The sequence below is a fragment of the Aythya ferina genome (genome assembly GCF_964211825.1).
Source record: "Aythya ferina genome assembly, chromosome: Z".
Classification (NCBI taxonomy): Eukaryota; Metazoa; Chordata; class Aves; order Anseriformes; family Anatidae; genus Aythya; species Aythya ferina.
In genome coordinates this window covers 79095741-79119555 of record NC_140299.1, presented here as the reverse complement: position 1 = coordinate 79119555, position 23815 = coordinate 79095741, and the positions used below count along the sequence as shown (strand labels likewise).

Below are 23815 nucleotides of genomic sequence, written 5' to 3'. Positions count from 1 at the left end.
AGAGATGATTATTTCTTATGGTCTTTCAATCTGTCTGTACACCCAGACACAGCTAGAAGGAACCAGTCTGCTAACCACAGTGATATGCAATTTCTTCAGGATTAAAATCAGTTCAGTGAAGAGAGAAGTATGTCTTGAAGACTTATTTAGTTTTGGAACCAATTTAAGAAGCAAAAGTAATCAAAGTATTAAAATGTAAATATTGTAGAATGGAGGCCAAGCACAGCAGTCAGCAAAGCACTGTAATTTTGCGTTTATGAGTTTAGATACTGCTGCTGCATAGACCTTTGTCTGATCCAGTTCACCTTTTCTTATGATCTGAATGAATACAGAATTCAGCTTTTCTTTCTTTCTTTCTCTTTCTTTCTTTCTTTCTTTCTTCCTTCCTTCCTTCCTTCCTTCCTTCCTTCCTTCCTTCCTTCCTTCCTTCCTTCCTTCCTTCCTTCCTTCCTTCCTTCCTTCCTTCCTTCCTTCCTTCCTTCCTTCCTTCCTTCCTTCCTTCCTTTTTCTTTCTCTCTTTCTGTTTCCCTCTTTTCCTCTTTCCCTTTTTCTCTTTCTCTCTTTCTTTCTCTCTCTTTCTCTTTCTCTCTCTCTCTCTTCCTTCCTTCCTTCCTTCCTTCCTTCCTTCCTTCTTCCTTTCTTTTGTTACATGGAGGATTTTGTGTTGCCTCAGAATATATTTTTATAAGGAAAAAGGAATAATAATAAAGAAATAAATAATAATATATAAGGAAAAACCTTTGCTTTTTTTGAATTACAAATTATTTATCATGCAATTTTTTTTTGAGAACTGGGCCTGTTTAGCCTGGAAAAGAGAAGATTGAGGGGAGATCTCATTAATGAATATAAATGTCTGAGGGGAGGGTGTTAAGAGGATGGAGCTGATCTCTTTTCATTTGTGTTCAGTGATAGGATGAGAGGCAATAAGCACAAACTGAAGCACAGGAGGTTCTGGCTCAATATGAGGGGGCATTTCTTTACTGTGAGGGTGACAGAGCACTGGCACAGGTTGCCCAGAGAGGTTGTGGAGTCTCCTTCTCTGGAGATATTCAAAACCTGCCTGGATGCCATCCTGCACAATGTGCTCTGGGTGATCCTGCAAGGCAGGTGGGTCAGACTAGATTATCTTCAGAGGTCCCTTCTTCCACCCTTGACCATTTTGTGATTGCTACAACAGGACCACTTTGATCTATATGATACAGTTAAAGCAGAGGCAACAATTTGTGTCATTTCAGGAACTTTTTCTTTCTAGTATGAGATACATACATACATACATATACATAAATGTGTATGCATATATATACACACAGAGAGAGGGAGGCAGACAGACAGATATACATATGCAAGCAAATAAATACCACTCCTGCCACAGAACAGAGGACACATTCATGTAAGACTGTCAGTTATCATACACAGAATTTATGTGAAACGAAGCCCCCCCATCGACATGCCTCTCCTCTCTCCCCCTCCCAAAAAAAAAAAAAAAAAAAAAAAAAAAAAAAAAAAAAAATTTGAGGATTATTTTTCTTTTAAAGTTAGTACAACTATCTTTCCTAAAGACAATACCTGTCCAACTGAATATATTCTAACTTTATAATTGTTAACTTACCTTTTAATTACAGTTGATGCTGAAGCTATTTCAGGAATTAACATAGGGAACCTAGGGTGGGAAAGGAAGTATCTCACGAAGTTATGTTCCTTAAACTCTATTCATTGGGATATTAATACATGTTCTCTGCAAGCCTGGCAATATTTCAAACTTCTTCTGAAATAGTCTAGTATGAAAGTGTTTGAATTAGCAAAAAAACACAGTGACACTCAGTATCTAATTTTAGCAAGATACATTTGTTTGAAATAAAAAAAAAAAAAAAAAAAAAAAAAAAAAAAAAAAAAACTTCTGTGTAACTCAATGTTTTGGAAATCTTACTAATGTAGAGGAACATACAGGGAAAGGAAGCTTGGCTTGAAATGAATAGAGAATTCTGTACAGGCTTTCTGAAAGAAGACAGAAAATGACTACATAGCTTTTATGCAAACTACACCATCTGTGGGAAAAAGCAAAACTTCATTCACTGCCTAAAGTAAAAAGCAAAAAGTAAAACATAAACAATACTTACTTTCAGTAAAGATTTTGAAGAAGTGTTTCTTTCATTGCTCTGATAATTCTCATAAGCAATTTTGCATTATTTACCAGTTTGGACCTCTTTTCCATCATCATATTGAAAATGGATGCTATCTGTTTTTATGTTTTTTATGTTATCTTAATTAATTAATTTTTTTTTTTTTCCAGAGCAACAGTCCTTTTTCCTCTAGACTTTCTCTCTTAACAAAGTGCTTCAACTCTACTGTTTAACTATTAGTTAACTTTTGACAATTCTTATTTCAAGTGTTTCCATTTCTAAATAGTACAGCTAGATATTTTTCTTCATTCATAAATTCTTCAACAACATCCTAAATTTTCCTTTTTTAATTAATACTGATATATCAAGCACAAGTACAGGCTGGGTGGAGAATGGTTTGAGAGCAGCTCTGAGGAGAAGGACTTAGGGTTCATGAGAAGCTCAACATGAGCTGGCAATGTGCACCTGCAGCCCAGAAAGCCAACCATACCCTAGGCTGCACCAACAGCAGAGTGGGCAGCAGGACAAGGGAAGGAATTGTCCCCCTCTGCTTTGCTTTCATGAGACCCCACCAGGAGCCCTGCACTCAGCTCTGGGGCTCTCAGCACAAGAAGGATAGTGACCTGTTAGAGGGGGCCCAGAGGAGGCCATGCAGATGATCAGAGGACTAGAACACCTCTCTTTGTGAAGACAGGCTGAGGAAGTTGGAGTTGTTCAGCCTGGAGAAGAGAAGGTTCCAGGGACACCTTACAGCAGCCTGTAAAGCTGCTGTAAAAAGGGGGGCCGCAGGAAAGCTGAGGAAGGACTCTGTGTCAGGCAGTGTAGTGATAGGGCAAGAAGCAATGCTTTTAACTAAAAATGGGTAGATTTAGATTAAGTATTTGGAAGGAACTCATTACTCTAAGTGTGGCAAGGCAAAGATGTTATGGATGCCCCATCCCTGGAAATGTTCTAAGCCAAGCTGGATGGGGCTTTGACCAACCTTGTCTAGTAGTAGGTGTCCCTGCTTATGTCAGAGAGGTTGGAATTAGATAATCTTTAAGGTCCATTAAATTAAGGTCCCTTTGTTCCCAATATGAAACAAAAATTAGGATATTTCAGTTGGAGGGTTTTTTTTGTTTGTTGGTTTGTTTTTGACTGATAGCAGTAACCTTAATCCCAACATAATGGTAAAGTGTCACACAGTTATTCTTACCAATATAGGCACTTATTTTATTTTATTCATACTTCAGTTGCTGTTTTATACACAGCCAATTCTTTGCCCAGTGAATGTGTACTCTGCGAATATGCTTTTACTTCTCCATTAACCAATCTACGTTGCCTCCTTCTGACATATTAAGCTAGGTTAAGTGAAAGTAACTATGGCATACACAGCTGTGCTGGTCAGGTGTGTTCACAGGAGGACCCTCTAATCTAACCTCCTTACTGGGCCAAGTATTCCAAAGTAAGCAACAACATGCAAAGCAGTTCTGGTATACTCCTGACATTTAAGTTACGGACACCTTCTGTACTACAGCTTGTGTCAACTTTACAAACACCCTTCACAAACTCAGTGCTGGTCTCTTCCCTCTTCTCCCATTAAATACTGCTTTCTAAACAGACATAAAAATCCTATGAAGACCTAAAACCAAACAGCCGATGCGCCCTGCTTTATCCACTTGTTCACAGTACCTCTCAACACCAAGCAGCACAACTCCTTCTATATCAGTAAGAAGCTACACAACAACAGCTGCAAGGAAGTGCAGGCTTCAGCCACACATCTAATAAGCAACTACCAATGTTATTTCACTCCAAATGTATATTTAATGATGTACAGATAACTACTTCAGCTTGGAGTTCAAATCAGAAAGTTGGTAGGATCTTAGAAGCTAATGTTTAACCATTACAGAGGAAAAGGAATTAATACTTTAAGTAATGTAAGAAAAATAAAATGGATGACAGAAGTAAACTTGAAAGAAATGCTGTGTCTTAACTTCACTTATTAGTGCTTTAATGGTAACCTGTAATTATGCAAAAATAGCGGCATTTCAGAACTAAAGATTGAGATTTGGTTTTGACAGTATTAAAATCTACTTTTTAAATTTTACCTTTAAAAATAGTTTAACCTGTAGCATCACTAAATTGTAGCCTGAAGTCACTACTGGGTTAGTGCTTAAACTGAAATCTGAAAATGATTATTTTTACAAGGTAGCTAATTAGTACACAGACACTGCTGTGAATGTAGAACTGTGCTGCTTCTGGCTCCCTAGCTAGCTCATTTCCAATTAGGTGAAGTATCTCTTCATAATATTAAATTGTACACAAGTCACCCTCAAGTAAGGAAGAATGATCTAGCATACCGAGTCAAGTGCTGTCATTGTAACAGTATATGTTAAGGAAGAGGGATGTACTGAGAGCCTTTCCTTCATCTTTGTTGAAGGGCAGGAGAAAGAGCTGGCCATACAATTACTTTGATGTGCCTAAAAAGGATAAGAGAAGTTAAAAGATAAGCTCAGGACATGGTATAAAATATAGATTTGCATTCTTAAGATTATACATTTGTTCTGAATCAACAAGATTCCAGACATAAAGACTGATTTTTTAATTTTGGAATTTTATTTTTTCAACACAGGCAACCTATATTCCAGTCTTAAGTCTATATGTAGTGCTCTATAGCAGACTATCTGTTGTTGTTTTGTTTTGTTTTCTGATGATGGTTATACTTGTTTGAAAGCAACTGTGATTTGATAAACAGAAAATAGTTATATGAAAATGTTGCCTCTCCAGCCCTGGAATTAATATTACAATAGTTTGTAACTATTGTAATAGTTGTAACTTTTGCCTGGCTGGTTATGCTGTGTTTAATGCATCCCGAAACATGGTTTGCCTTCTTGGTTGCAAAGGCATACAGCTGACTAGTGCTGAGCCTGCTGTCAAGCAGACCTAGGTCATGCGGTTTTTAAGGGTTCATCTCTTTCATCTGAAAGTCCAGTGCTTCTGTTTCATCATATTTCTTATAATATGAGAATGAAAAGCTAATTTTCATAAATGAATTTAGGAAGATTTACCGTGGTTAGCAGAGTACTTTCCAAAGTATTTAGAGCACACATACACACAGAGAAAAGTGTGAGAAAATGTTTGGTAAGTATAACAGTGAAAATGCACTTTTGAAGATTATTTTAACTACATTTTTTCAAAACTTATTCAAGAAATTATCATAAAGAACTCTTAAATGACATGAAAACAAAATATATTTTTCCACACCAGTGCATTCCCCAAATCATAATTAGTACTATATCCTGCAAGAAATACCAAATACAAATGATCAAAAGCTCTTTCTAACTAGCCACTGCTAAATTTTATGTTAGTCTGATCTGCTGATGTGTGTGATGGTCATTGAATTTCAAAGCCCAATGCAAAAACAGCAAATGGCTTGAGGACACCCTTCCCTTTTTCTAAAGAAATCAGGTGCCAGGTTCCTTTCAGCAAGCAGATCTTCCTCTAAGTGTCTTCCTCTCCTGAGTAGATGTTTTCTGTGAAAGGTACATGACAATTTCAGAATGTAATTTCAGTTCAAGATACCTTTTTTTTTTTTTTCTATTCAAAAGCCAAGATTTCTACAACTGTAAAACTCTAATCTAAATGACTGCTTGATGACAGTGAAAAATATTACGTTAGAATATGAGAACTAGTAGCATATGACATAAAAATACTCTACTGTATTGAAAGAAGGATTTTATTGTTGTCATTACCAAATTTTTTTTTTTTCCGTGTAAAAATTCTATCTCATGTAATGTGTTTTTAGGGCATTTAAAACTCAAAATGGGAAAGCTACATGCACAAAACAACTGTGTTAGTATCATCAGCTTTCAGTCATAACTCAAGCAGTAGAATGGTCATTAGGAAAGCAAAAGTTTAAAAACTTACTCTGTCCATGTCAAGAAAGAGGCATGAACTTAGTCCTCACCTCTTCTTTTACTGTCTGAAAATGGGATAGTGGAGTTCTAAATGATTCCTATTGAAGCTATGCTGCTCTACATAAAGTACTAGTAATCAGGATGGACAAACTGATTGCTTTAGTCTGAACAGTTTCTATTCTGGAGGCTTTTAGGTATAACATCCATACATATAACACTGTACGTACCATAGAAGGGTGTTGAGAGAAGCAAAAAAAAATAACAAAAAACAGTGGTACCTGGGGGCAGTGGGACCCCATATATTTGACAAGGAACACTGCATGAACAAGGAGACTTGATTTCAACCCTCTGCAAGCTAAAATGAAATCAAACCCTCACTGGACAGATGACATCTGTTCATTTATGTTTGATTATGTAACACTTTTTTTATATACTTTTCTTTTCATCTCCCAATCTCAAAGCAACAGCCTGACTATAGCATGACACTGCTAAAGAGATCAGACCTGAAGCCATCTTTCAGAGATGATGGATGGAAATTTGGAGACTGCAGAGATGTTACAATTTGAGACACTACTGAAACATAATATATTGTAAACAAAATATAACAGAAAATCTATTTATCAAGGTATGGTAGATGAGGAAGAATTTTCTCAAACATTTTCTCAGCTCCACCATAGCATTGTAGCATTTTTCTATTTTTCTAAAATATTTTTTATCATTTATTTCTTTTATTTTAGAAAAAAAAATACTTCAAGTACATAATTTTCTTGATAATATAATGAGCACCATCCACTTTACAAGACTTCTGTAAATAGCAAGACAATTTACAGCTCCGTTTAGAATATGAGTACAGGAGTCTTCTTTTCAAATTGTATTTCCAATTTGCAAGAAACAGATTAATTTTTACGAAGGTCAGTCTGAGGAGTGAATGAGTAAAGACAGCAACAGGTGTCAGAGTATTATAGATTGAGAAGTAAGGGCAAGCAGGAGTCATCTTATTACTACAAGAAATAAATTATCAACATTACTGGTAACCTGATTCCATTCAACTGCAAATTACCTTAATCAAAGCAGTCTAATACCAGATGCAGTAGAAGAGTTCTTGCTTCCAGAAAGGATTCTGTCAAATGTCTAAAAAATTATTTTTGAGATTTCTGAGGTTTTCAAGATATAAGGCAATAGCAGAGACAGATAAAATATCAGAATTATTGCAATTAATTTATTTTACTCCCATTTAATTATGCTTTAAAAATATATATATTTTTTTCTTCCTTTATAGCAGCTAAAGAATGTATGAGATAGTTTCTACTTATATCAATTATAATTACCTTGGAGCAATTAATAAAGATGATATATAACAACATAGAGCAATATGTTTTTAGGTGTAATTTCTCAAACAAGTGTCATGAATATTCAAATCATGTTCATTTTAATCAGAAAAAAAGAATGATGACAAACAGCAATCATTTCTCAACAAGAAAGCCGTTATTATTCAACAGATGAATTATATATATATATATTATTAAAAAAAAATAAATAAATACCAGAAATGCTTCACTTGAATTATTTATGCTATTGTCCTGTCCATTTAACATCATCTACTAACACTAAACAACAATAAAATAAATATTACTTCTGTCCTGAGTACTTAAGGTAATTATTACTGAATTAATTGATATGGACTTTTAGGTTGTATGTATAAGATCAAAGTACAAGTTCTCACAGCTTTATGTCAACAGTATGTTTTTTTTGTTTGTTGGTTTGTTGGTTTGTTTGTTTGTTTTAAAGACTTAAAGTTGTTAATAAATATGTAAGGTCAGGCTAACCTGCATCCACCTTCAGGCACTTCTTTTCCTTTACCACTTAAGCTATTTTACCACTTAAGTTGTTTATTTCTCCTCCACACCATGCACCTGTGAATGACACATTGAAAAAAAGACCGACACACTCAGGTCACCTTGCTTTTACTTGGGCCCAGAAGTGGAGGCCATAGAGCCCTGACTCAGTTTAAACACAAAAGTTTCTGAGTCTACTCAAGATTCCAGAGTATCTAAAAGTTCTGAAGGATGCTTTGAGTCTCCCCATCTTGAAAGCTGTAGATCTACAAATTAAAAATGAGTGTTTCCCTGCAACATCATGAATTAAAGTTGGTAGGCTAGGAGCAGATCAAATTACAGATCAAATCCAATGCCAAACATGCTTTGAACTCTTATACTGAACAGACAAAGAAACAATAATTACATTTTGTATTTATAACTTAGCTTTTCCCAAGAAAAGATAACTTGGCATAGTGCTTACCTTAATTTTAAGGTGGGAGTTGGTGCCTGAGAAAGCACAGCTAGCAATCATCAGTCTCTAGATTTTTGGAAAACTTATCACATGTTTAAATCCTGCAACTAAAGCAATGTAATATTGAATAAATAAATATATATATATAAATAAATAAATTGATAAATAAATCTTATACCCACTGCCCCTTGTCCTCTCAATGGCCACCACCGAGAAGAGTTTGACTGCGTTCTCTTTAAATTGTCCCCTCAGATATTTGCAGAGGTTGATTGAGAGGTCCCCTCTCAATTGAGAGGTCCCCTCTCAATCTCTTCTTCTCTAGGCTAAACAGGCCCAGCTTGCTTAGACTTTTCTCATATGACAGATGTTCCAGTCCATTGTCTTTGTGGCTCTACGCTGGACCCTCTCTGGAAGCTCTATGTCCCTCTTGTACTAGGGAGCCCTGAGTTGCACACAGTACTCCAGCTGTGGCCTCATCAGAGCTGAGTAGAGTGGGAGGATCACCTCTGTCAATCTACTGTCCATACTCCTCTTAATACAGCCTAGGATCTCACTGTCTTTCTTTGTTACAAGGGCACACTGCTGGCTCATGATTAACTTGTCAACCATGTCCCCAGGTCCCTCTCCACAGAGTCACAGACCTCTCTAGCAGGTCAGCCCCCAGCTGGTACCGGTGGCTGGTGTTCCTCCCTAGGTGCAGGACCCTGCACTTGCCCTTGTTGAACCTCATCAGGTTCCTCTCCACCCAACTCTCCAGCCTGTCCAGGTTCCTCTGAATGGCCGCAAAAGCCTCTGGTGTGTCAGATACACTAAACATTTTATCATCTCTGAACTTGCTGAGGTTGCACTCTGTCCCTTCATCCAAGTCACTGATGAATAAGATGAAGAGCACCGGACCCAGTACTGACACCTAGGGGACACCACTAGTCACAGGCCTCCAACTGGACTGCACCATTGAGCACAACCCTCTGAGCTTTGCCATCCAAACAGATCTCGATCCACCCCACTGTCCACTCATAAGCCCACACTTCTGGAGCTTCCCAGAAGGGAGACAGCATCGGAAAGTCTTGCTGAAGTCAAGGTAGACAACATTCACTGCCTTTTCATTGCCTTTTGCAATAACTGGTATTTTTATTTCAGGAGGACTTATTAAGAAGGAACTTATTATACAGGTGCACTTACGTGCCTAACCTAGATGCACCAGATCCCACTGTTTTTATTGTTTTCCCCTCTTTAATAATTTTGAAATCCTCCAGGACAAATTATCAGAAACAACCAATTACCCTGGCCAGGTAGAAGACAAAGACAGTTTAAAAATTCCACCTCACAGCAGCATAAACTCAGATGATCAATAAACTATCATAATATCTGCAGAGTGCTGTGGGCAGGAGAGGTAAGATCTTGTAAGTGACTAAACAATGAAAAAAAGCTTTGATCACAGCCTGCACTTTTTTAGTTACTAGAATAAATCAGTCTTGAGAAAAATCTGCAGGAGACCAGTCTTCATTAATTCTTACTAATAGTCATTATGTTAGCATGAAAGGTAACCACACTTTACTTAGGAACTTCAAATATTCTTGTACAGTGTTATAAAAACGTCATCACAGAGAAGGTCTGATTTTTGTTTGTTACCTTTCATCATTACTGACTACCCTTTTCCAGTACTGGGCACAGGGAACAATTATGCAATGTTTTCAGTGGTTGATAATTACTTCTTCTTCCCACTAATATGACTAGACTTCAGCAGTATTTCTTCACTTTTGTTATTACCTATTACCCAAGGCATTCTCCTATAAAAGGAAAAAAAAAAAAAAAAAGTGGAGGAGGGAGAGGGGAGAGGGATTAGTGTCTAACTGCTTGTCTAACAAAAATAAACATACTTAAAATAATGCTGAAATTAGGTGGTGAACAATGTTTGTACACTCAAATTAAATAATTCAACTGCCCATTGACACAATACTTTACATTTCTGCTGATTTCAATTGAAGATTTCAAATCAAGATTTTCCCATTTATTTTTTTGGCACATAATTTCCACTAGAATCCAGTTGCATGTAGGAGTAATAATCATTTCAGAAGCCTATACTTCATATCTGCATTATTTCAAATGTTAGTGTTTAACATAATCATAAATATTTATTCTCCTAATCTAGTATAGTTTTTGTTTATAATTTGGAGTTAATTACAGTGTGTTAGATTCAGTGTTGCTCCTTATTGAGTTCACCACTGCTTATTCAATAATTTATTGATATTTAACAAATACAAGTAGTGTCTTAATATATCTAATTTGAAACCCAATTTGATTGTAGACTGAGCTATAGCAACACAGCAAAGCAATAGCCTCTGTTCTCTTTTTAATGATGCCTTAGTCTCGTAATTTTATTTCATTTAATTTAAGATGAGTAATACTTGTACTAGTTCTAGTGGAAGATCTTAATATAGTGATGGCTAACAGATTTACAAAAATGAAGCAATGTTATTTTTCAGGCAGCAACAGCTTCATTAAATACCTGTTTCACTAGAATGTTAGCTCTTCCTTCTTCCTTCTCATCACTCTCCCCATGTGCTGCAATTTTTTCTTTTACAGTTCTTATTCTTCTTCTGCAGAGAAGTGCTTCTTACAGACCTTCCTAAACACAGTCAGGGAGCATTTACAATAAACAGAAAACAAATTAGTTTCATTAATTATTTTTAGAATGTATTTTACTGTATTTGTCAACTTATTCAGCTAGTGTACTTTTGATGAGGGTAACAATTATTTGTCTGAATATATAAGCAAAACTTCCTCAAAACACTTTTTAAACATTCATTATGTCAGTATGTAAGACATTGCGAGAATAGATAACTTGAAGAACTTTTCCACAGAAAAGACATTGTTGCTAGATTAAAATACTGTTCTGTGTTTAGAACAAATATTTTTGGGGTCAGCAAGCAGCATGGACCATCTCTGGCTCCAGTAGCACTCCTGGGAGTACCCAACAACAGAGCACAAGCAGGCCAACAAGGTCTCCATGAAGACTATAACAAGTGATTAATGGTGGAAATCTGTTGTTTCAACTGAGTCCGTGACTTCAGCATCAAGACTATAAACTCAGCTCATTCAGGCTGGAAGGAACCTCAGGAAGACTTGTCCAACTTCCTGATCAGAGCAAGGCCAAGTCTGAGACTGGTTGCATCAGGTGTTCTCCAGTTGGATTCTGGAAACCTCTGAGCATGGATGTGACCCTACATCTCTGGACAACCTGTTCCAATATTTCCCTGCCCTTTTGGTGAAAAGACATTTTCCTTAAAACAATTGAGTGCCATAGTTTTAAACCCAACAGTAAAATGAAACAGTAGAAATATACTTAAAATACATTCTCAATCATTTCTAATTATTACTACTCTTACAAAAAGAAAGCATTCAAAGAAATTGAAGTATTTAAAGCAAGCACAATGAACTCAAACCTTGAAGTAACTTAACAAAATTTTAAAAAAAGAAAATGCTCTAATACTTTTAACCTGTTACGACTTCCACTGTTTGGCTTTTCTAATTAAAATTTTGTATGCCCTACTTGTAATTGGAGAGCCACAGAGCTTGTTGATAACACAGTCTTTAAAGACCTAATTTATTTTCATGAAGACTACTAAGAGGATGGGGGAAAAGCAATTAAGTATTATCTCCTTTTTTTCCTCTAATAACCATAAACTTATTAAATGACTAATAGTCAAAGTATACAGATGCCACATCCATTTTAGTACCAATTAATTCTGAACACTTGAAGAGAAAATGTTAGAGTTAACAAAAATACAAAATTATTTACAGAACTATGATGGTTCACTGATACCATGGCATCACCATGTACATGCACACTGACTTTCAAACAGACTGAAGTTTCTGGTTCTTTTCACTTTTATGAATAAGGTATGCTGCTCTTTACAAGAAACCTACAAGAACTTCAATCACTGTTTTATGCTTATACAGGAGTAAGAAGATCCCACTTCCAATCACTAAGTTGTGATTTTATCAAAATATCCTTAAGTGTTAAATATGACATTATTTAGTTGTAGTTTTTAAAGATCAGTTGATCAAGGATTGAGCTGTTGGTTTTACATTTAAAAATGCATATTTATATATGTTAAAGAATATGGCTAAACAATCTCAACTGTGTAAGGAAATTTCTTTATTGAACATAGAAATACAAAAAGGAAACACATCACCTAAATTTGTAACAAGGTCTATATTAATGTCTTAAAAGGTTTTGAACTGCATATGATCTAGGTAAGGTAATTTCAGTAGCTCTTAAAAACACAATACTCATGGAAACCTACTTAGTCAATCGTATGTATATCTATACTTTTGCAACCCAATAACAATTTAAACTGTGAAAAGCATTTATGATGTGTTTTTGTGTTTGTTTATTTTTTGTTTTTATGTTGATTTTTTTTTTGTGTGTTTGCAATCGCCCTCCCCCCCCCCAAACACACACACACAGAGAACCTTGGGAAAAAAAAAAAAAAAAAAAAAAAAAAAAACAGCACTAAAGACCACCAATCCCATTAGGTTAACTTTAACCCTCATTCATTAGTCAAGCCCAACACTTACAAGTCAGAAGTTTCTTTCCATAATGCTGATACTTATGGTAAGCAAGTGAGATATTCAGTAGAGTACAACATCTCTAAGAAAAAAAAAAAAAAAAAAAAAAAGGCTTCTTACAAGACTAGTAAAAAGAATACGTGGTTATGCTTTCCCCAAAACATATAAGTCATAAAGCATTACTCTAAGGACAATTTGAGAAGTATTTAGTCTTCTGGAGAGAATACTCATTTAAGACAAACCTTTTACTGAAAATTCACCACCACTGTCTTTTGGGATCATCAATAAAAAGTAATCAATTCTAAAGAAACTTACTATTTTAATGTAAAGACTGTGTGGTCTCCCAAAATGCATTCAAATTTTATGAAAAATTGATCTTATCTAAGTCTTCTAACTGTGCATGTTTCGCACTACTTCCAAAACCAGAGTCTTCTAGCTTTCTTTTAACGTTAGTGAATGGCTTTGGAGATGTTTATCTATGGAGAGTGTGGAGAGGAGAATGCTCACTGAAAGTTGCCATGTGGCTCTAGTTCCCCTGACACGCACTATTGAACTCCTTATGTTCAATCTTTCACAGACAGAGCACATGAAATGTTATCTTTCTTGGAGTTGCTATTGACTGCTTTGCTAAAGGGAGAGGAGTATGCTTTGTTATAAGCATACAAAGACTGCTTCAGCAGCCCTTTGATGACTTCACTCTCAGCTGCAATCAAAGGATCAAATAAGCTCTATAACCCCCAACACACTCCCAGCATCATGTGACAGGAGTGAGTGTATTCAGCTATACACAATAGTTTAATCCTTATCTATAGTTTTGAAATATGTCGGCAACACTGTCAAGTCATGCCATGAGTTGTTCATTTATGGATCAAAATCCACCCCTTTAACTATGATGTAACTTGAAGGACAATTGGATTAACCACATTAATGAATGTAGATTTCATAAGAGTTTCTCATGGAATCTGCCTGACATTATTTTTAATGAAATGCTATTAACCATTTCTATGACATAAAGAAAATATATTTAATACCAAATAATCCTTTGGGAAAACAAATTCTGTTAGTAAGAAATGATCCTTAAAATACATTACTTAAAGTATTTCCTCCTTGACACAGTTTGGTAAAAGTATCTGCACATCTATTTCATAAATAAATCTTGTATTTAGCAAAACTACCAAAAGCACTTGGGGGGGGGTGGGAGGGATGGAATTCCTTTCTTTAGGAAGGAAAGCAAGTAATCTTAGATGCAAGCCTCCTGGGTAAAACCAATAAAGATTAATAAATTATTTTTCTTTCCAAATCATCTTATTTTGAATGTATGTGTATTTCCTTTCAGAGACAGAACTGTTTATTTCAATTCACCTACCTTCTTTCCTACTTCATTACACCTTGGAGAAGAACAATACCTATAAATAAAAGTTAAAATTATGAAATAACATTATTCAGGAATGCAACAAAGACAGAAAAGCTTCAAAGACATGTAAGCATAAAAATGGTTCTGTTCAGTTGGAAGGAATCCTCTTTGGGCTGTTTATTTCCTACATTAGCTTTATAACATTACTGACTAAATTATACCCTAAAGCTATCTCAGATATTATCATGAAAGTATTTAATGATGGTTATCAGACAATGATTTCTTAATTATCATGATACTGATTATCCAAGAGAATTTACTTTGGAAAAACAGAAAAAGAAAAAAGAAAAGACTTGCCTACTGTTTAGGGTAAAATACACACATTTTTTTCCTCAATTCTGTCAAAAAAAAAAAAAAAAAAAAAAGTAATTTATGACTGACAGACACATTCATCCTTTTCATTGAAATGCATGTAACAAAAATAGTCTAGTTGCTCCTTTTTGGTAAATTATGTAATGACTGTTCAGTTTAGAGAACCTTGAGACCACTTGTTATGCACAAGGATCATCCAGTGATCAACTTGATAGACATTTCAGATAACAGACATAGTTTAGCCCTGAACTTCCTGGCAGGACTCATTAGATACTCAAACTCAACCACATCAGCAGCACCCTAACTCCTTAGCACCTTGTAGACATGATAGGTCTGAAAGAAATCTCCCGTGCTTCAGAGGAAAAGCGCACACACACACACACACACACACAAAAAGAAAACAAACAAACAAACAAACAAACAAAAAAGCATATGCTAATATACTCCTAATGAATGAGCTATTCTATTTCATTCTTCTTTTGTGCTCTTTGCAGTACAAAAATAAATAAATAAATAAATAAATAAATAAATAACAAAATGTGTTCATAGCCTAATTAATGCAATGTCAGCACAAATAAGTTAATTCTTTCTTCCTGTCCATAAAGTTCCATATAACATCTTAATTGCCATAGCAACACATTATTGATTCACTGCACTTAATTTTTACTGATCCATGTGAACTCTGGTATGATTATGGCCTTCACACAGTTTCTGCTTTTTAATGCATTCATTTGAATGATGACTTCTGCTCCCAGCCATGCTTCCGGGCTGCTGCAGAGTCTGCATAGGTTCATCACACTTCTGGACAACATGATCCCTGACACTCAAAATAGAACAATCTCTCTCAGCAAATAATTACATGATTATGATAATAATAGTAATAACAGTAATTAGTAATTAGTAATAGCAATAGTAATTAATAGTAATAGTAATTAATAGTAATAATAAAATATAGTATATATACTGAAAATGCAGGATTATCTGTCTTGAGAATTGATCCAGTAATAAATAAATTAAAAAATGAACCAAATGCACATACACACTGGGACTGACATGTCTTTTTTTTTAAGTTATTAAATTGTTTCAGTGCATAGGAAAGAACATTCTTGCATGCAATTGGTAATGTAAACGCTGTGTCTACATTTAGACTATATAGCCTGAGACAGGCTATAAAGAGTTATTTTCTATATACGTGGATATAAAATGCACTTTTAGTTACAAAAAGCAAAGAACAGACTTAAAATTTTGAGGAACAATGCTGTAAGATTTTCAAGATATTTACATGCTCCAGAAATCAAAGTCTCAAGTGGAGTTCATTTTATTTTAAAGTAGCCTGTATTTTTATGACTGTATCAGAGTTCTTTGCAAAAAATATTTTAGCTGCCTTTCAAATCCATATACGTTATGGAATCCTCCATAATCTAAGGAGGATTGTGCATGCATGCCATGTTGACATAAAATATAAAATGTCCTTGAAACTTAAAAATAATAATTATATATTAAAAATAAATACATAAATAAATAAATAGAATTGTGATAATTATTGATTTTAAGTTTTAAAACAGCAATCAACTGTCCTATGCTATATAAACTATGTAATCAGATTTTCAAGTTGTGAGGAAATTGCACTATAGCATATTTCTGTTGAATAGACTTGTATATGGAATTATATTTTTAAATATGTTGTACAATCATAAACAAAATAAACATGTTTATTCACAAGCTTAAACTGTGCAACCTCAATTCACAGACTGCCCTGAAATCTAGTATGATACACAGCTACTATGTAGAAGATTTTGTACAATGTGTTCCTGACAGTTTAGTGGATATTCTAATCTCTGCAGCTAATTCTATATTTCAATACATAAAATCTACTGAAAAGTCATTACAGTAAAATACTTCATTACAATACAAAACACCAGCTTCTACTGTGCCATGTAGGGGGCTTTCTGGATGGCTGAAAGTGACACTATGTTCTGCTATCAGAGAACAGCATTTCTTGGCTATGTATGCAAAGAACTTCTACATTTCAGCACACAGCAGTGAAAAATATACATGGCACATTACAATAGCAACTTCAGAACCATATTGATTACATCTTTCACACAATAAATAAATAAATAAATAAATAAAATAGCAAAAACAGGCCCTAGATGATGTCCCCAGAGATCTATATTATGTCTCTAACTGTCATATGCACAACTACTACGAATTTTCACAAGCAAATAGTGTAATGAAACATGAAAATATTAAAACTCTCTGATGCTCTTGCTGTGTTTAAACAGGACATACTCCACTAGTCAATGAAGTAAATCTAAACATTTTAATTAATACAAGTTGCACTAGGCTTGGGTGGCAATGTGTTAGTGGTGAGGAGGCAACAAGGGTGGCTTCTGTGCGAAAAGACCACAAGCTGCCCCCACATTGGTGTCTAGCTTCCTCCAAACGGAAACCCCAGCTGGACAAATCTGAGCCAATGAACAACTAGTGCTGCTTCTGAGAGAGCACTTCGAAGAAAAGGTAGAAAATGTTGCAAAGCAACTGTAAAAGAAGGAAGTGAAAAATGAGAGGGAAACAGCCCCAAAGCAGCCCCGGGGTGAGTGCAGCAGGAGGGCAGGAGGTGCTCCAGGCAGGCAGCAGCAGTTCCCCTGCGGGCTGTGCAGGGAGAGGCCCCTGGTGGAGCAGGCTGTCCCCCTGCAGCCCATGGGTCCCACATGGAGCAGATCTCCACGCTGCAGCCCCCCCATGGGTGGAGGAGCCCCCGGTGGAGCAGGTGGATGTGGCCTGGAGGAGGCTGCGGCCCATGGAGAGCCCCCGCAGGAGCAGGGCCCGGGCTGGAGCTGCAGCCCATGGAGAGGAGCCCCCGCAGGAGCAGGGGGTCTGGGAGGAGCTGCTGCCCACCCGTGGGGGACCCGTGCTGGAGCAGTTTGCTCCTGGGGGATGGATGGACCCCGTGGGATGGAGCCATGTGGGAGCAGTTCCTGAAGAGCTGCTGCCTGTGGGAAGCCAGAGAGGTTCCCACACTATACAACCATACTTTTATTTGTATGAGTAATCCATTTGGAGGATGATGTTGAAGTAAAGTCTCTGCTATTTTAATTAAACTACTGTAAGGGTGGGACTACTATATATGTAATCTGAAGGAAGATGAGAGTTATTACAAAACTCAAGTGTTCCAGAAACAACATCAGGATCAAACAAAATTTTAAAACTGTCCTGCAACTGTTTGACTATTTTACATGCAAGGTACTATATCATCTTCTAATTAGTTGTATACCAATTAATATCTAAAGTAAGTCGTTGATATGATTTATTTACACCAGGTCACAGAATAGTGACAGAATTGGGAAGATAAGTTTCAAATGAGTTTAATACCACTGACACTAGACTAAATTATTTTTTTTCCCATATGTCAATTTCCAACCTTCCACCTGCAAATTAGGGAGAATATTTGCTTCGCTGATAAAGTTTTAGTGCCAAATTACAGCTCTATAAAAGGTCTATATCACCATCAGCAGCTTTAAGTCTCAGCTGCACGTGACCATTACAATTTCAGAAGAATAGCATTTGAAATAACACTGCCTTTAGCCTTACATTAAAAAAAAAAAAAAAAAAAAAAAAAAAAAAACAAAAACAAAAAAACTTCAGGTTAAATTATTTTACATAGCTATATAGAAAACACAGGAAAACAAAAGTAGAAGCCTCAATAGTTTAGTAGCTTTATTAAGTCTATATTTTTCAAATATAATCAAATGTTAACGATTAGTTGCAAAGGACCACTGAATTCCCCAGATTAAATTCACTGCATGACAAATCTAAGCCACATAAGTTTTAGCCTTTCTCTTTTTAGCCTACATGTCTTGACTTCCTAAAAAAAAGCCATGGAGGACCAGAAAAATGTAGAACTGGCATTAGTAGACCACAGATCCCTTGACTGCTACTGCTGCTGTCCAAAACCACAGAGTCATCTTTCTTGACCACAGCCCACCACTATTATCACCCAGCAGCATGTGCATGACATCCATAAGATGAGGTGAGTAGCTGATTTATTTTCTTGAAGCAATCCACACACTTTTATGTCTCTTTCTAATGACAGATGAGCTAAATAGGAGACTTTGGGTAAAGTAGCACAGACAGGGAATTTTTCTTGGATGTTGGCAACTAGTTTAATTTTTTAACCAGCATCAGATTTGGCTATGGGTACACCACTGAACAGCACCATGGTAAGTTCTTTTAAAAGCTACAACTTCTACTTGGGGGCTTTGTGCAACCTGGTCTAGTCTCTGCCCATGGCAGGAACTGAAAAGGAAAGGGTTGAAATTAAGCTTTAAAGATAAAATTTTATCGTTAAGGTCCTTTCAAATACAAACCATTCTGTGATTCTATATATATGTATATTAAATTAATAAATAAATAAATAAATTCAATCTCCACCATCACAACATTTATATGAGAAGGACATACTAATTCCTGAAGTTCAGTAGGTCTATGAAAAATGCAGAGAAATATTGTATATCCTCAGCACAGTTTCTGTAATATTTTAAAGACTTTGCAGCGACAGTATTCCACAAGGGGTGACTAGTTAACATTGTTCTTTAACACAGGATTTTTGGAGTGTATTTATTTGAAAAGATACATACAATAAATCCATGGCAAGTGCCACTGCTGCAGTTATACAAGTGATTTGCCATCAAGAGAGAATTCACCTTAATCTATTTCAAACAAACAACAAAAAATAAATTCCCAAACATAAACCCTGGTAGAATTCTTGTCAGTAGATTTGAGTATACTCAAATCTAAGTATATTCAATACAGTATGCTAAAATCAAATACGAGTAAACCCAATGAGCAAATGCTATACATAATAGACATATAGATTTGAGTATACTCAGTTTTTGTCAGTGGGTTTTAGTATCCCAAAAAGACCATTCTTTTCATTGTCACTGAAAAAAAAATACAATTCATTTTACCCAACTCATCCTAATGGGTAAGAATTACAGAAATTATTTTCACCTTGTTTTGCCTCGTGCTAGTTTTGTACAAAACAGCAAGTCATAAGAATTTTCTGATTGATCAGTGGTTGCTAAAGTAGTTTATCTGAATTTTTCCTATACTTAGACTTCAGAAAAAATGTTCCCTTGCAAATCTGTGTGGCAATAGTAGACTATATCTAAATGTCCTGCTGTAGTTAGGCTTGAAAAGGTTTCAAAGAAGTACAATAGTGAGAATTAATAGCTGTTTCTTAACAAAGAGCAAAATATTTGTGTTTTTAAGCCATATTTTTTTGGCTTAAAATATTTGCCTATTTTCATCTTCATAAAATGCAAAGTCTGCATAGATACATAAAATTGTCCTTTGCCATGCATTTCTTTTGTGGAACTGGAACTTCTTAGTTCTCTTTTCCAAAGAGAATTCTAGGCAGTTCTATTTACTTTTATTCTTTCAGTTCATCACTCCTAACTGACAGAAGCTTCTTGAGGTATGTTCACCTGAAACATACTGGTGCATCTCAATGGCTGCAGCCCCAGGCAATAATTAACCACACAGTAAGTGTTATGTAGCTGAGCGGCCGCAATGGTATACTCACTCAAAGCAATATCCAGTTGTATTTAGAGCACAAAAATGCTTCAACACCTTTGCCGTGAAAGCAAAACAGTTTCTCCAATGTTGATACATGAAACAACACTAAAAGAGTTACTGCTGTTTGCTCTCTAAGAGAATTATTTTAATGCAAAGAAGTTAAATCAAACAAAAGTCTGCATGGTGCTGCTACCAGCTTCCCAGGGTGGAAAGGCAGGATTCCTCTGTTTACTGATACGCCATACCCTGTGTTGTGTGTGCAGATACAGATTCAGGTTTATTCTGAAATTATCTATTAACGCATTTAGGAGTCTCATTTTTCAAGTGTTAATAGTGGACAAGTTGCTCAGCCAGGGCAGACTCCTCGTTATAACTTACCAATTTTACTGTATTAATTGAATTCCATTAATGACATCCTATGAGCTGTGAATACTATTCCCCATATCCCCAAATTGTCCAGTTTAAAATCCATTAAATTAAATTATGTGATTAAAAGGTTAATTAATCATGCACACCCAGCAGCAGAAAATCAGATATATAAACATATATTGATCTTCAAGAAGCCTGCTACAGCTTGAAATCATCATAGAAATAACCATAGGTATGTTTCATAAGCAGTAGTGATATAATAAACAGGAGTAAACTGTGGCCTTGGTAGTTAATGGTAGTTAATTAGCTCACCTACAGAAAACATTTCAAAAATTACACTAGGAGCTTATGTACTATCTTAAAAACAGCAATCCATTCCTTTTTTTCACATGGATACAATTTGGAATATCATCCATTGACAATGAAAGTCAAAAGATAAGTCATCAGAAAATAGTCTCTCTTAGTATCTCAATGTAGTAAAGCTGACATTATTAAAATACTAAAATGATTCTGTAATACCATAGAATCATAGAATGGCTTGGGTTGGAAGGGACCTTAAAGACCACCTAGTTACAACCCCCTGCCATGGGCAGGGATTCCACCTACTAGATCATCAGTAAAAACTGGGGGAAGAAATCATGGAGAGCAGCCTTGCAGAGAAGGACTTGGGGATTCTGGTGGATGGCAGGCTCAACACAAGCCAGCAGTGTGCACCGCAGTCCAGAAAATCAACTGCATCCTGGGCTGCATTAACAGAGGGGTGGCCAGCAGGTCAAGGGAGGTGATTGTGCCCTTCTACTTTGCCCTTGTGAGGCCCCACTTGGAGTACTGCATCCAGGTCTGGAGCCCCCAGCACCAGAAGGTTGTGGACCTGTTAGAGCACATGCAAAGGAGGGCCCCAATGATTAGAGGGCTGGAGTACCTCTCCTATTATGAAAGGCTAAGAGGGCTGGGATGTTAAGTCTGGAGAAGAGAAAGTCTCTGGGAAGACCTCACTGAGACCTTTCAATACTTTAAAGGGTCTTATAAAAAAGATGGAGAAGGACTCTATTTAGGCAGATAATGATAGGACAAAGGAGAATGCTCTTAAACTAAAGGAAGAGAGATTTACACTAGCCATTAGGAGGAAATTCTTCACTGTAATGGTAGTGAGGCACTGGAACAAGTTGCCAAGAGAAGATGTGGATGCCACACCCCTGGAGGTGTTCAGGGTCAGGCTAGATGGGGCCTTGGCCAACCTGATCTAGGGGGTGGCAACCCTGTCTATGGCAGGAGGGTTTGGAGTTAGATGATCTTTAAGGTCCCTTCCATCTCAAACCATTCCATGATTCTACGATCAGGTTGCCCAGGGCCTCATTCAACCTGGTCTTGAACACCTCCAATAATGGGGCATCCATAGCTTCTCTGGAAAACCTGTTCCAGTGTCTCACTACTCTCAGAGTAAAGAATTTATTCCTAATACCTAATCTAAATCTACCCTTTTATAGTTTAAAACATTACTCCTTGTCCTATCACTACACTCCCTGACAAAGGATCCCTCCCCAGCTTTCCTGTAGCCCTCTTTTAGCACTGGAAGGCTGCTATAAGGTCTCCCCAGAACCTTCTCTTCTCCAGGCTGAACAACCCCAATTTCCTCAGCTTTTCTTCACAGAAGAGGTCCTCCAGCCCCTTGATCATCTCTGTGGCCCTCCTCTGGACTCACTCTAACAGGTCCCTGTCATTCTTGTGCTGGGGCCCCAGAGCTGAGTGCAAGGCTCCAGGTGGGGTCTCACAAGAGCAGAGCAGAGGGGGATAATCCCCTCCTTTACCCTGCTGCTTTTGATGCAGCCCAGGACACAGTTGGCTTTCTGGGCTACAAGTGCACATTGCCACCTCATGTTGAGCTTCTCATCAACCAACACCCCCAGGTCCTTCTCCCCAGGGCTGCTCTCAATCCACTCTCCACTCAGCTTGTAGTTGTGCCTGGGATTGTCCTGGCCCTGATGCACTTGGCCTTGTTCAACTTCATGAGGTTTGTAAAGGCCCACCTTTAAAGTTTGTGCAGGTCCCTCTGGATGTTATTCCTTCCCTCCAGCATGTTGACTGCACTACACAGCTTGGTATTCTAGGCAAGCTTACTGCCAGTGCACTTGATCCCACTGTCCTTGTCACCAACAAAGACATTAAACAGCACTAGTCCCAGTACCCACCCATGATGAACACCACACATTACTGATCTCCACTTGGACATCAAACAGCTGAACAAAACTCTTTTAAGGTGACCATCCAGCCTGTTTCTTATCCAGTATGTGATCCATCTATGAAATTCATGTCTCCCCAATATAGAGACAAGGATATCATGCATCCATATGTATTAATTATGTTACTTAAAACTACAGATGTTGGAGTATCTTAAAATATCAGTCACACACTCTGAATTCCTTTTATTTGTATACCCTGCTTAGGCAAGTGAAAGGAATTTTATGCTGCAGAAACCAGTATGGTCTCTTAGAGTACTTCCAGTGTTACAGCAGAATGCAATATGCACTTGAAAGCACAAATATAATAAACACAACAGCTCTATCAAAATACATCCTATTGAGGCATGTACTTTGAGACTTCAATCAAGTGAGTCCTTCCAAACAGAGGAAGATATTCAGGTAGGACTGCTCTCCATTTTCACTTTTTGGTTTTTACTTAATTCTCAGAACCTTGTATTATAGTTCTCTATTCTTAACGTTTTACTCTTATGAGGGTAGGGTTTCAATTTCCATCCATTACAAGGAATTGTATCACCAAAGAAATCTTAATCACAACACTGTCCTCTATCTGCCTAGAAATAATAAAATTTTTAATGATTTGGCACTTTTGAAATTGGTTGAGTCAGTATGCAACTATCTCATATGGACTTTAATGGAGAATAGGATTAACGATGTGAGATGTATCATCTATACTGATACTAACAGGTATCTGTAGGAAAATTAAGGTAGGATCATGAGTACTATGCTGAACTCAACCAAGTTCAGTTCACAGAGAGCTTTAAGACTCATTTTTAATGCTTCATCTGTCTCTTCTAGTCAGATCTGAAGATAATTGGAAAAGTTGAAGTGTTACAGAAACCAGACCTTCAAAGTACAGATGGATAAAGTGTTCACATAGATGAACTTTTAATGTGTGGAGGAGTGTGACATTATCTGAAGTCCAAATTAATCTTACAAAACTTCTACAGAAAAGATAAACCTTCTGGAAAAGACTTGCAATCAGGGAAGTCTGAAAGTGTT

General features: G+C 36.6%; 1 long non-coding RNA gene across 2 annotated transcripts; it reads right to left on the bottom strand.

Moving 5' to 3' along the window:
* Positions 1–7076: 7076 nt before the first annotated feature.
* Positions 7077–10936, bottom strand: LOC311426815. 2 transcript variants are annotated; one of them, XR_014687064.1, is made up of 3 exons: positions 10815–10936; positions 8315–8412; positions 7077–7147 (listed from the first exon to the last, which is right to left on the bottom strand). It is a non-coding gene; the product is annotated as an uncharacterized lncRNA (long non-coding RNA). The 2 variants fall into 2 exon arrangements; XR_014687065.1 differs by lacking the exon at positions 7077–7147 and adding an exon at positions 7843–7929.
* Between the last annotated feature and the right edge of the window lie 12879 nt (positions 10937–23815).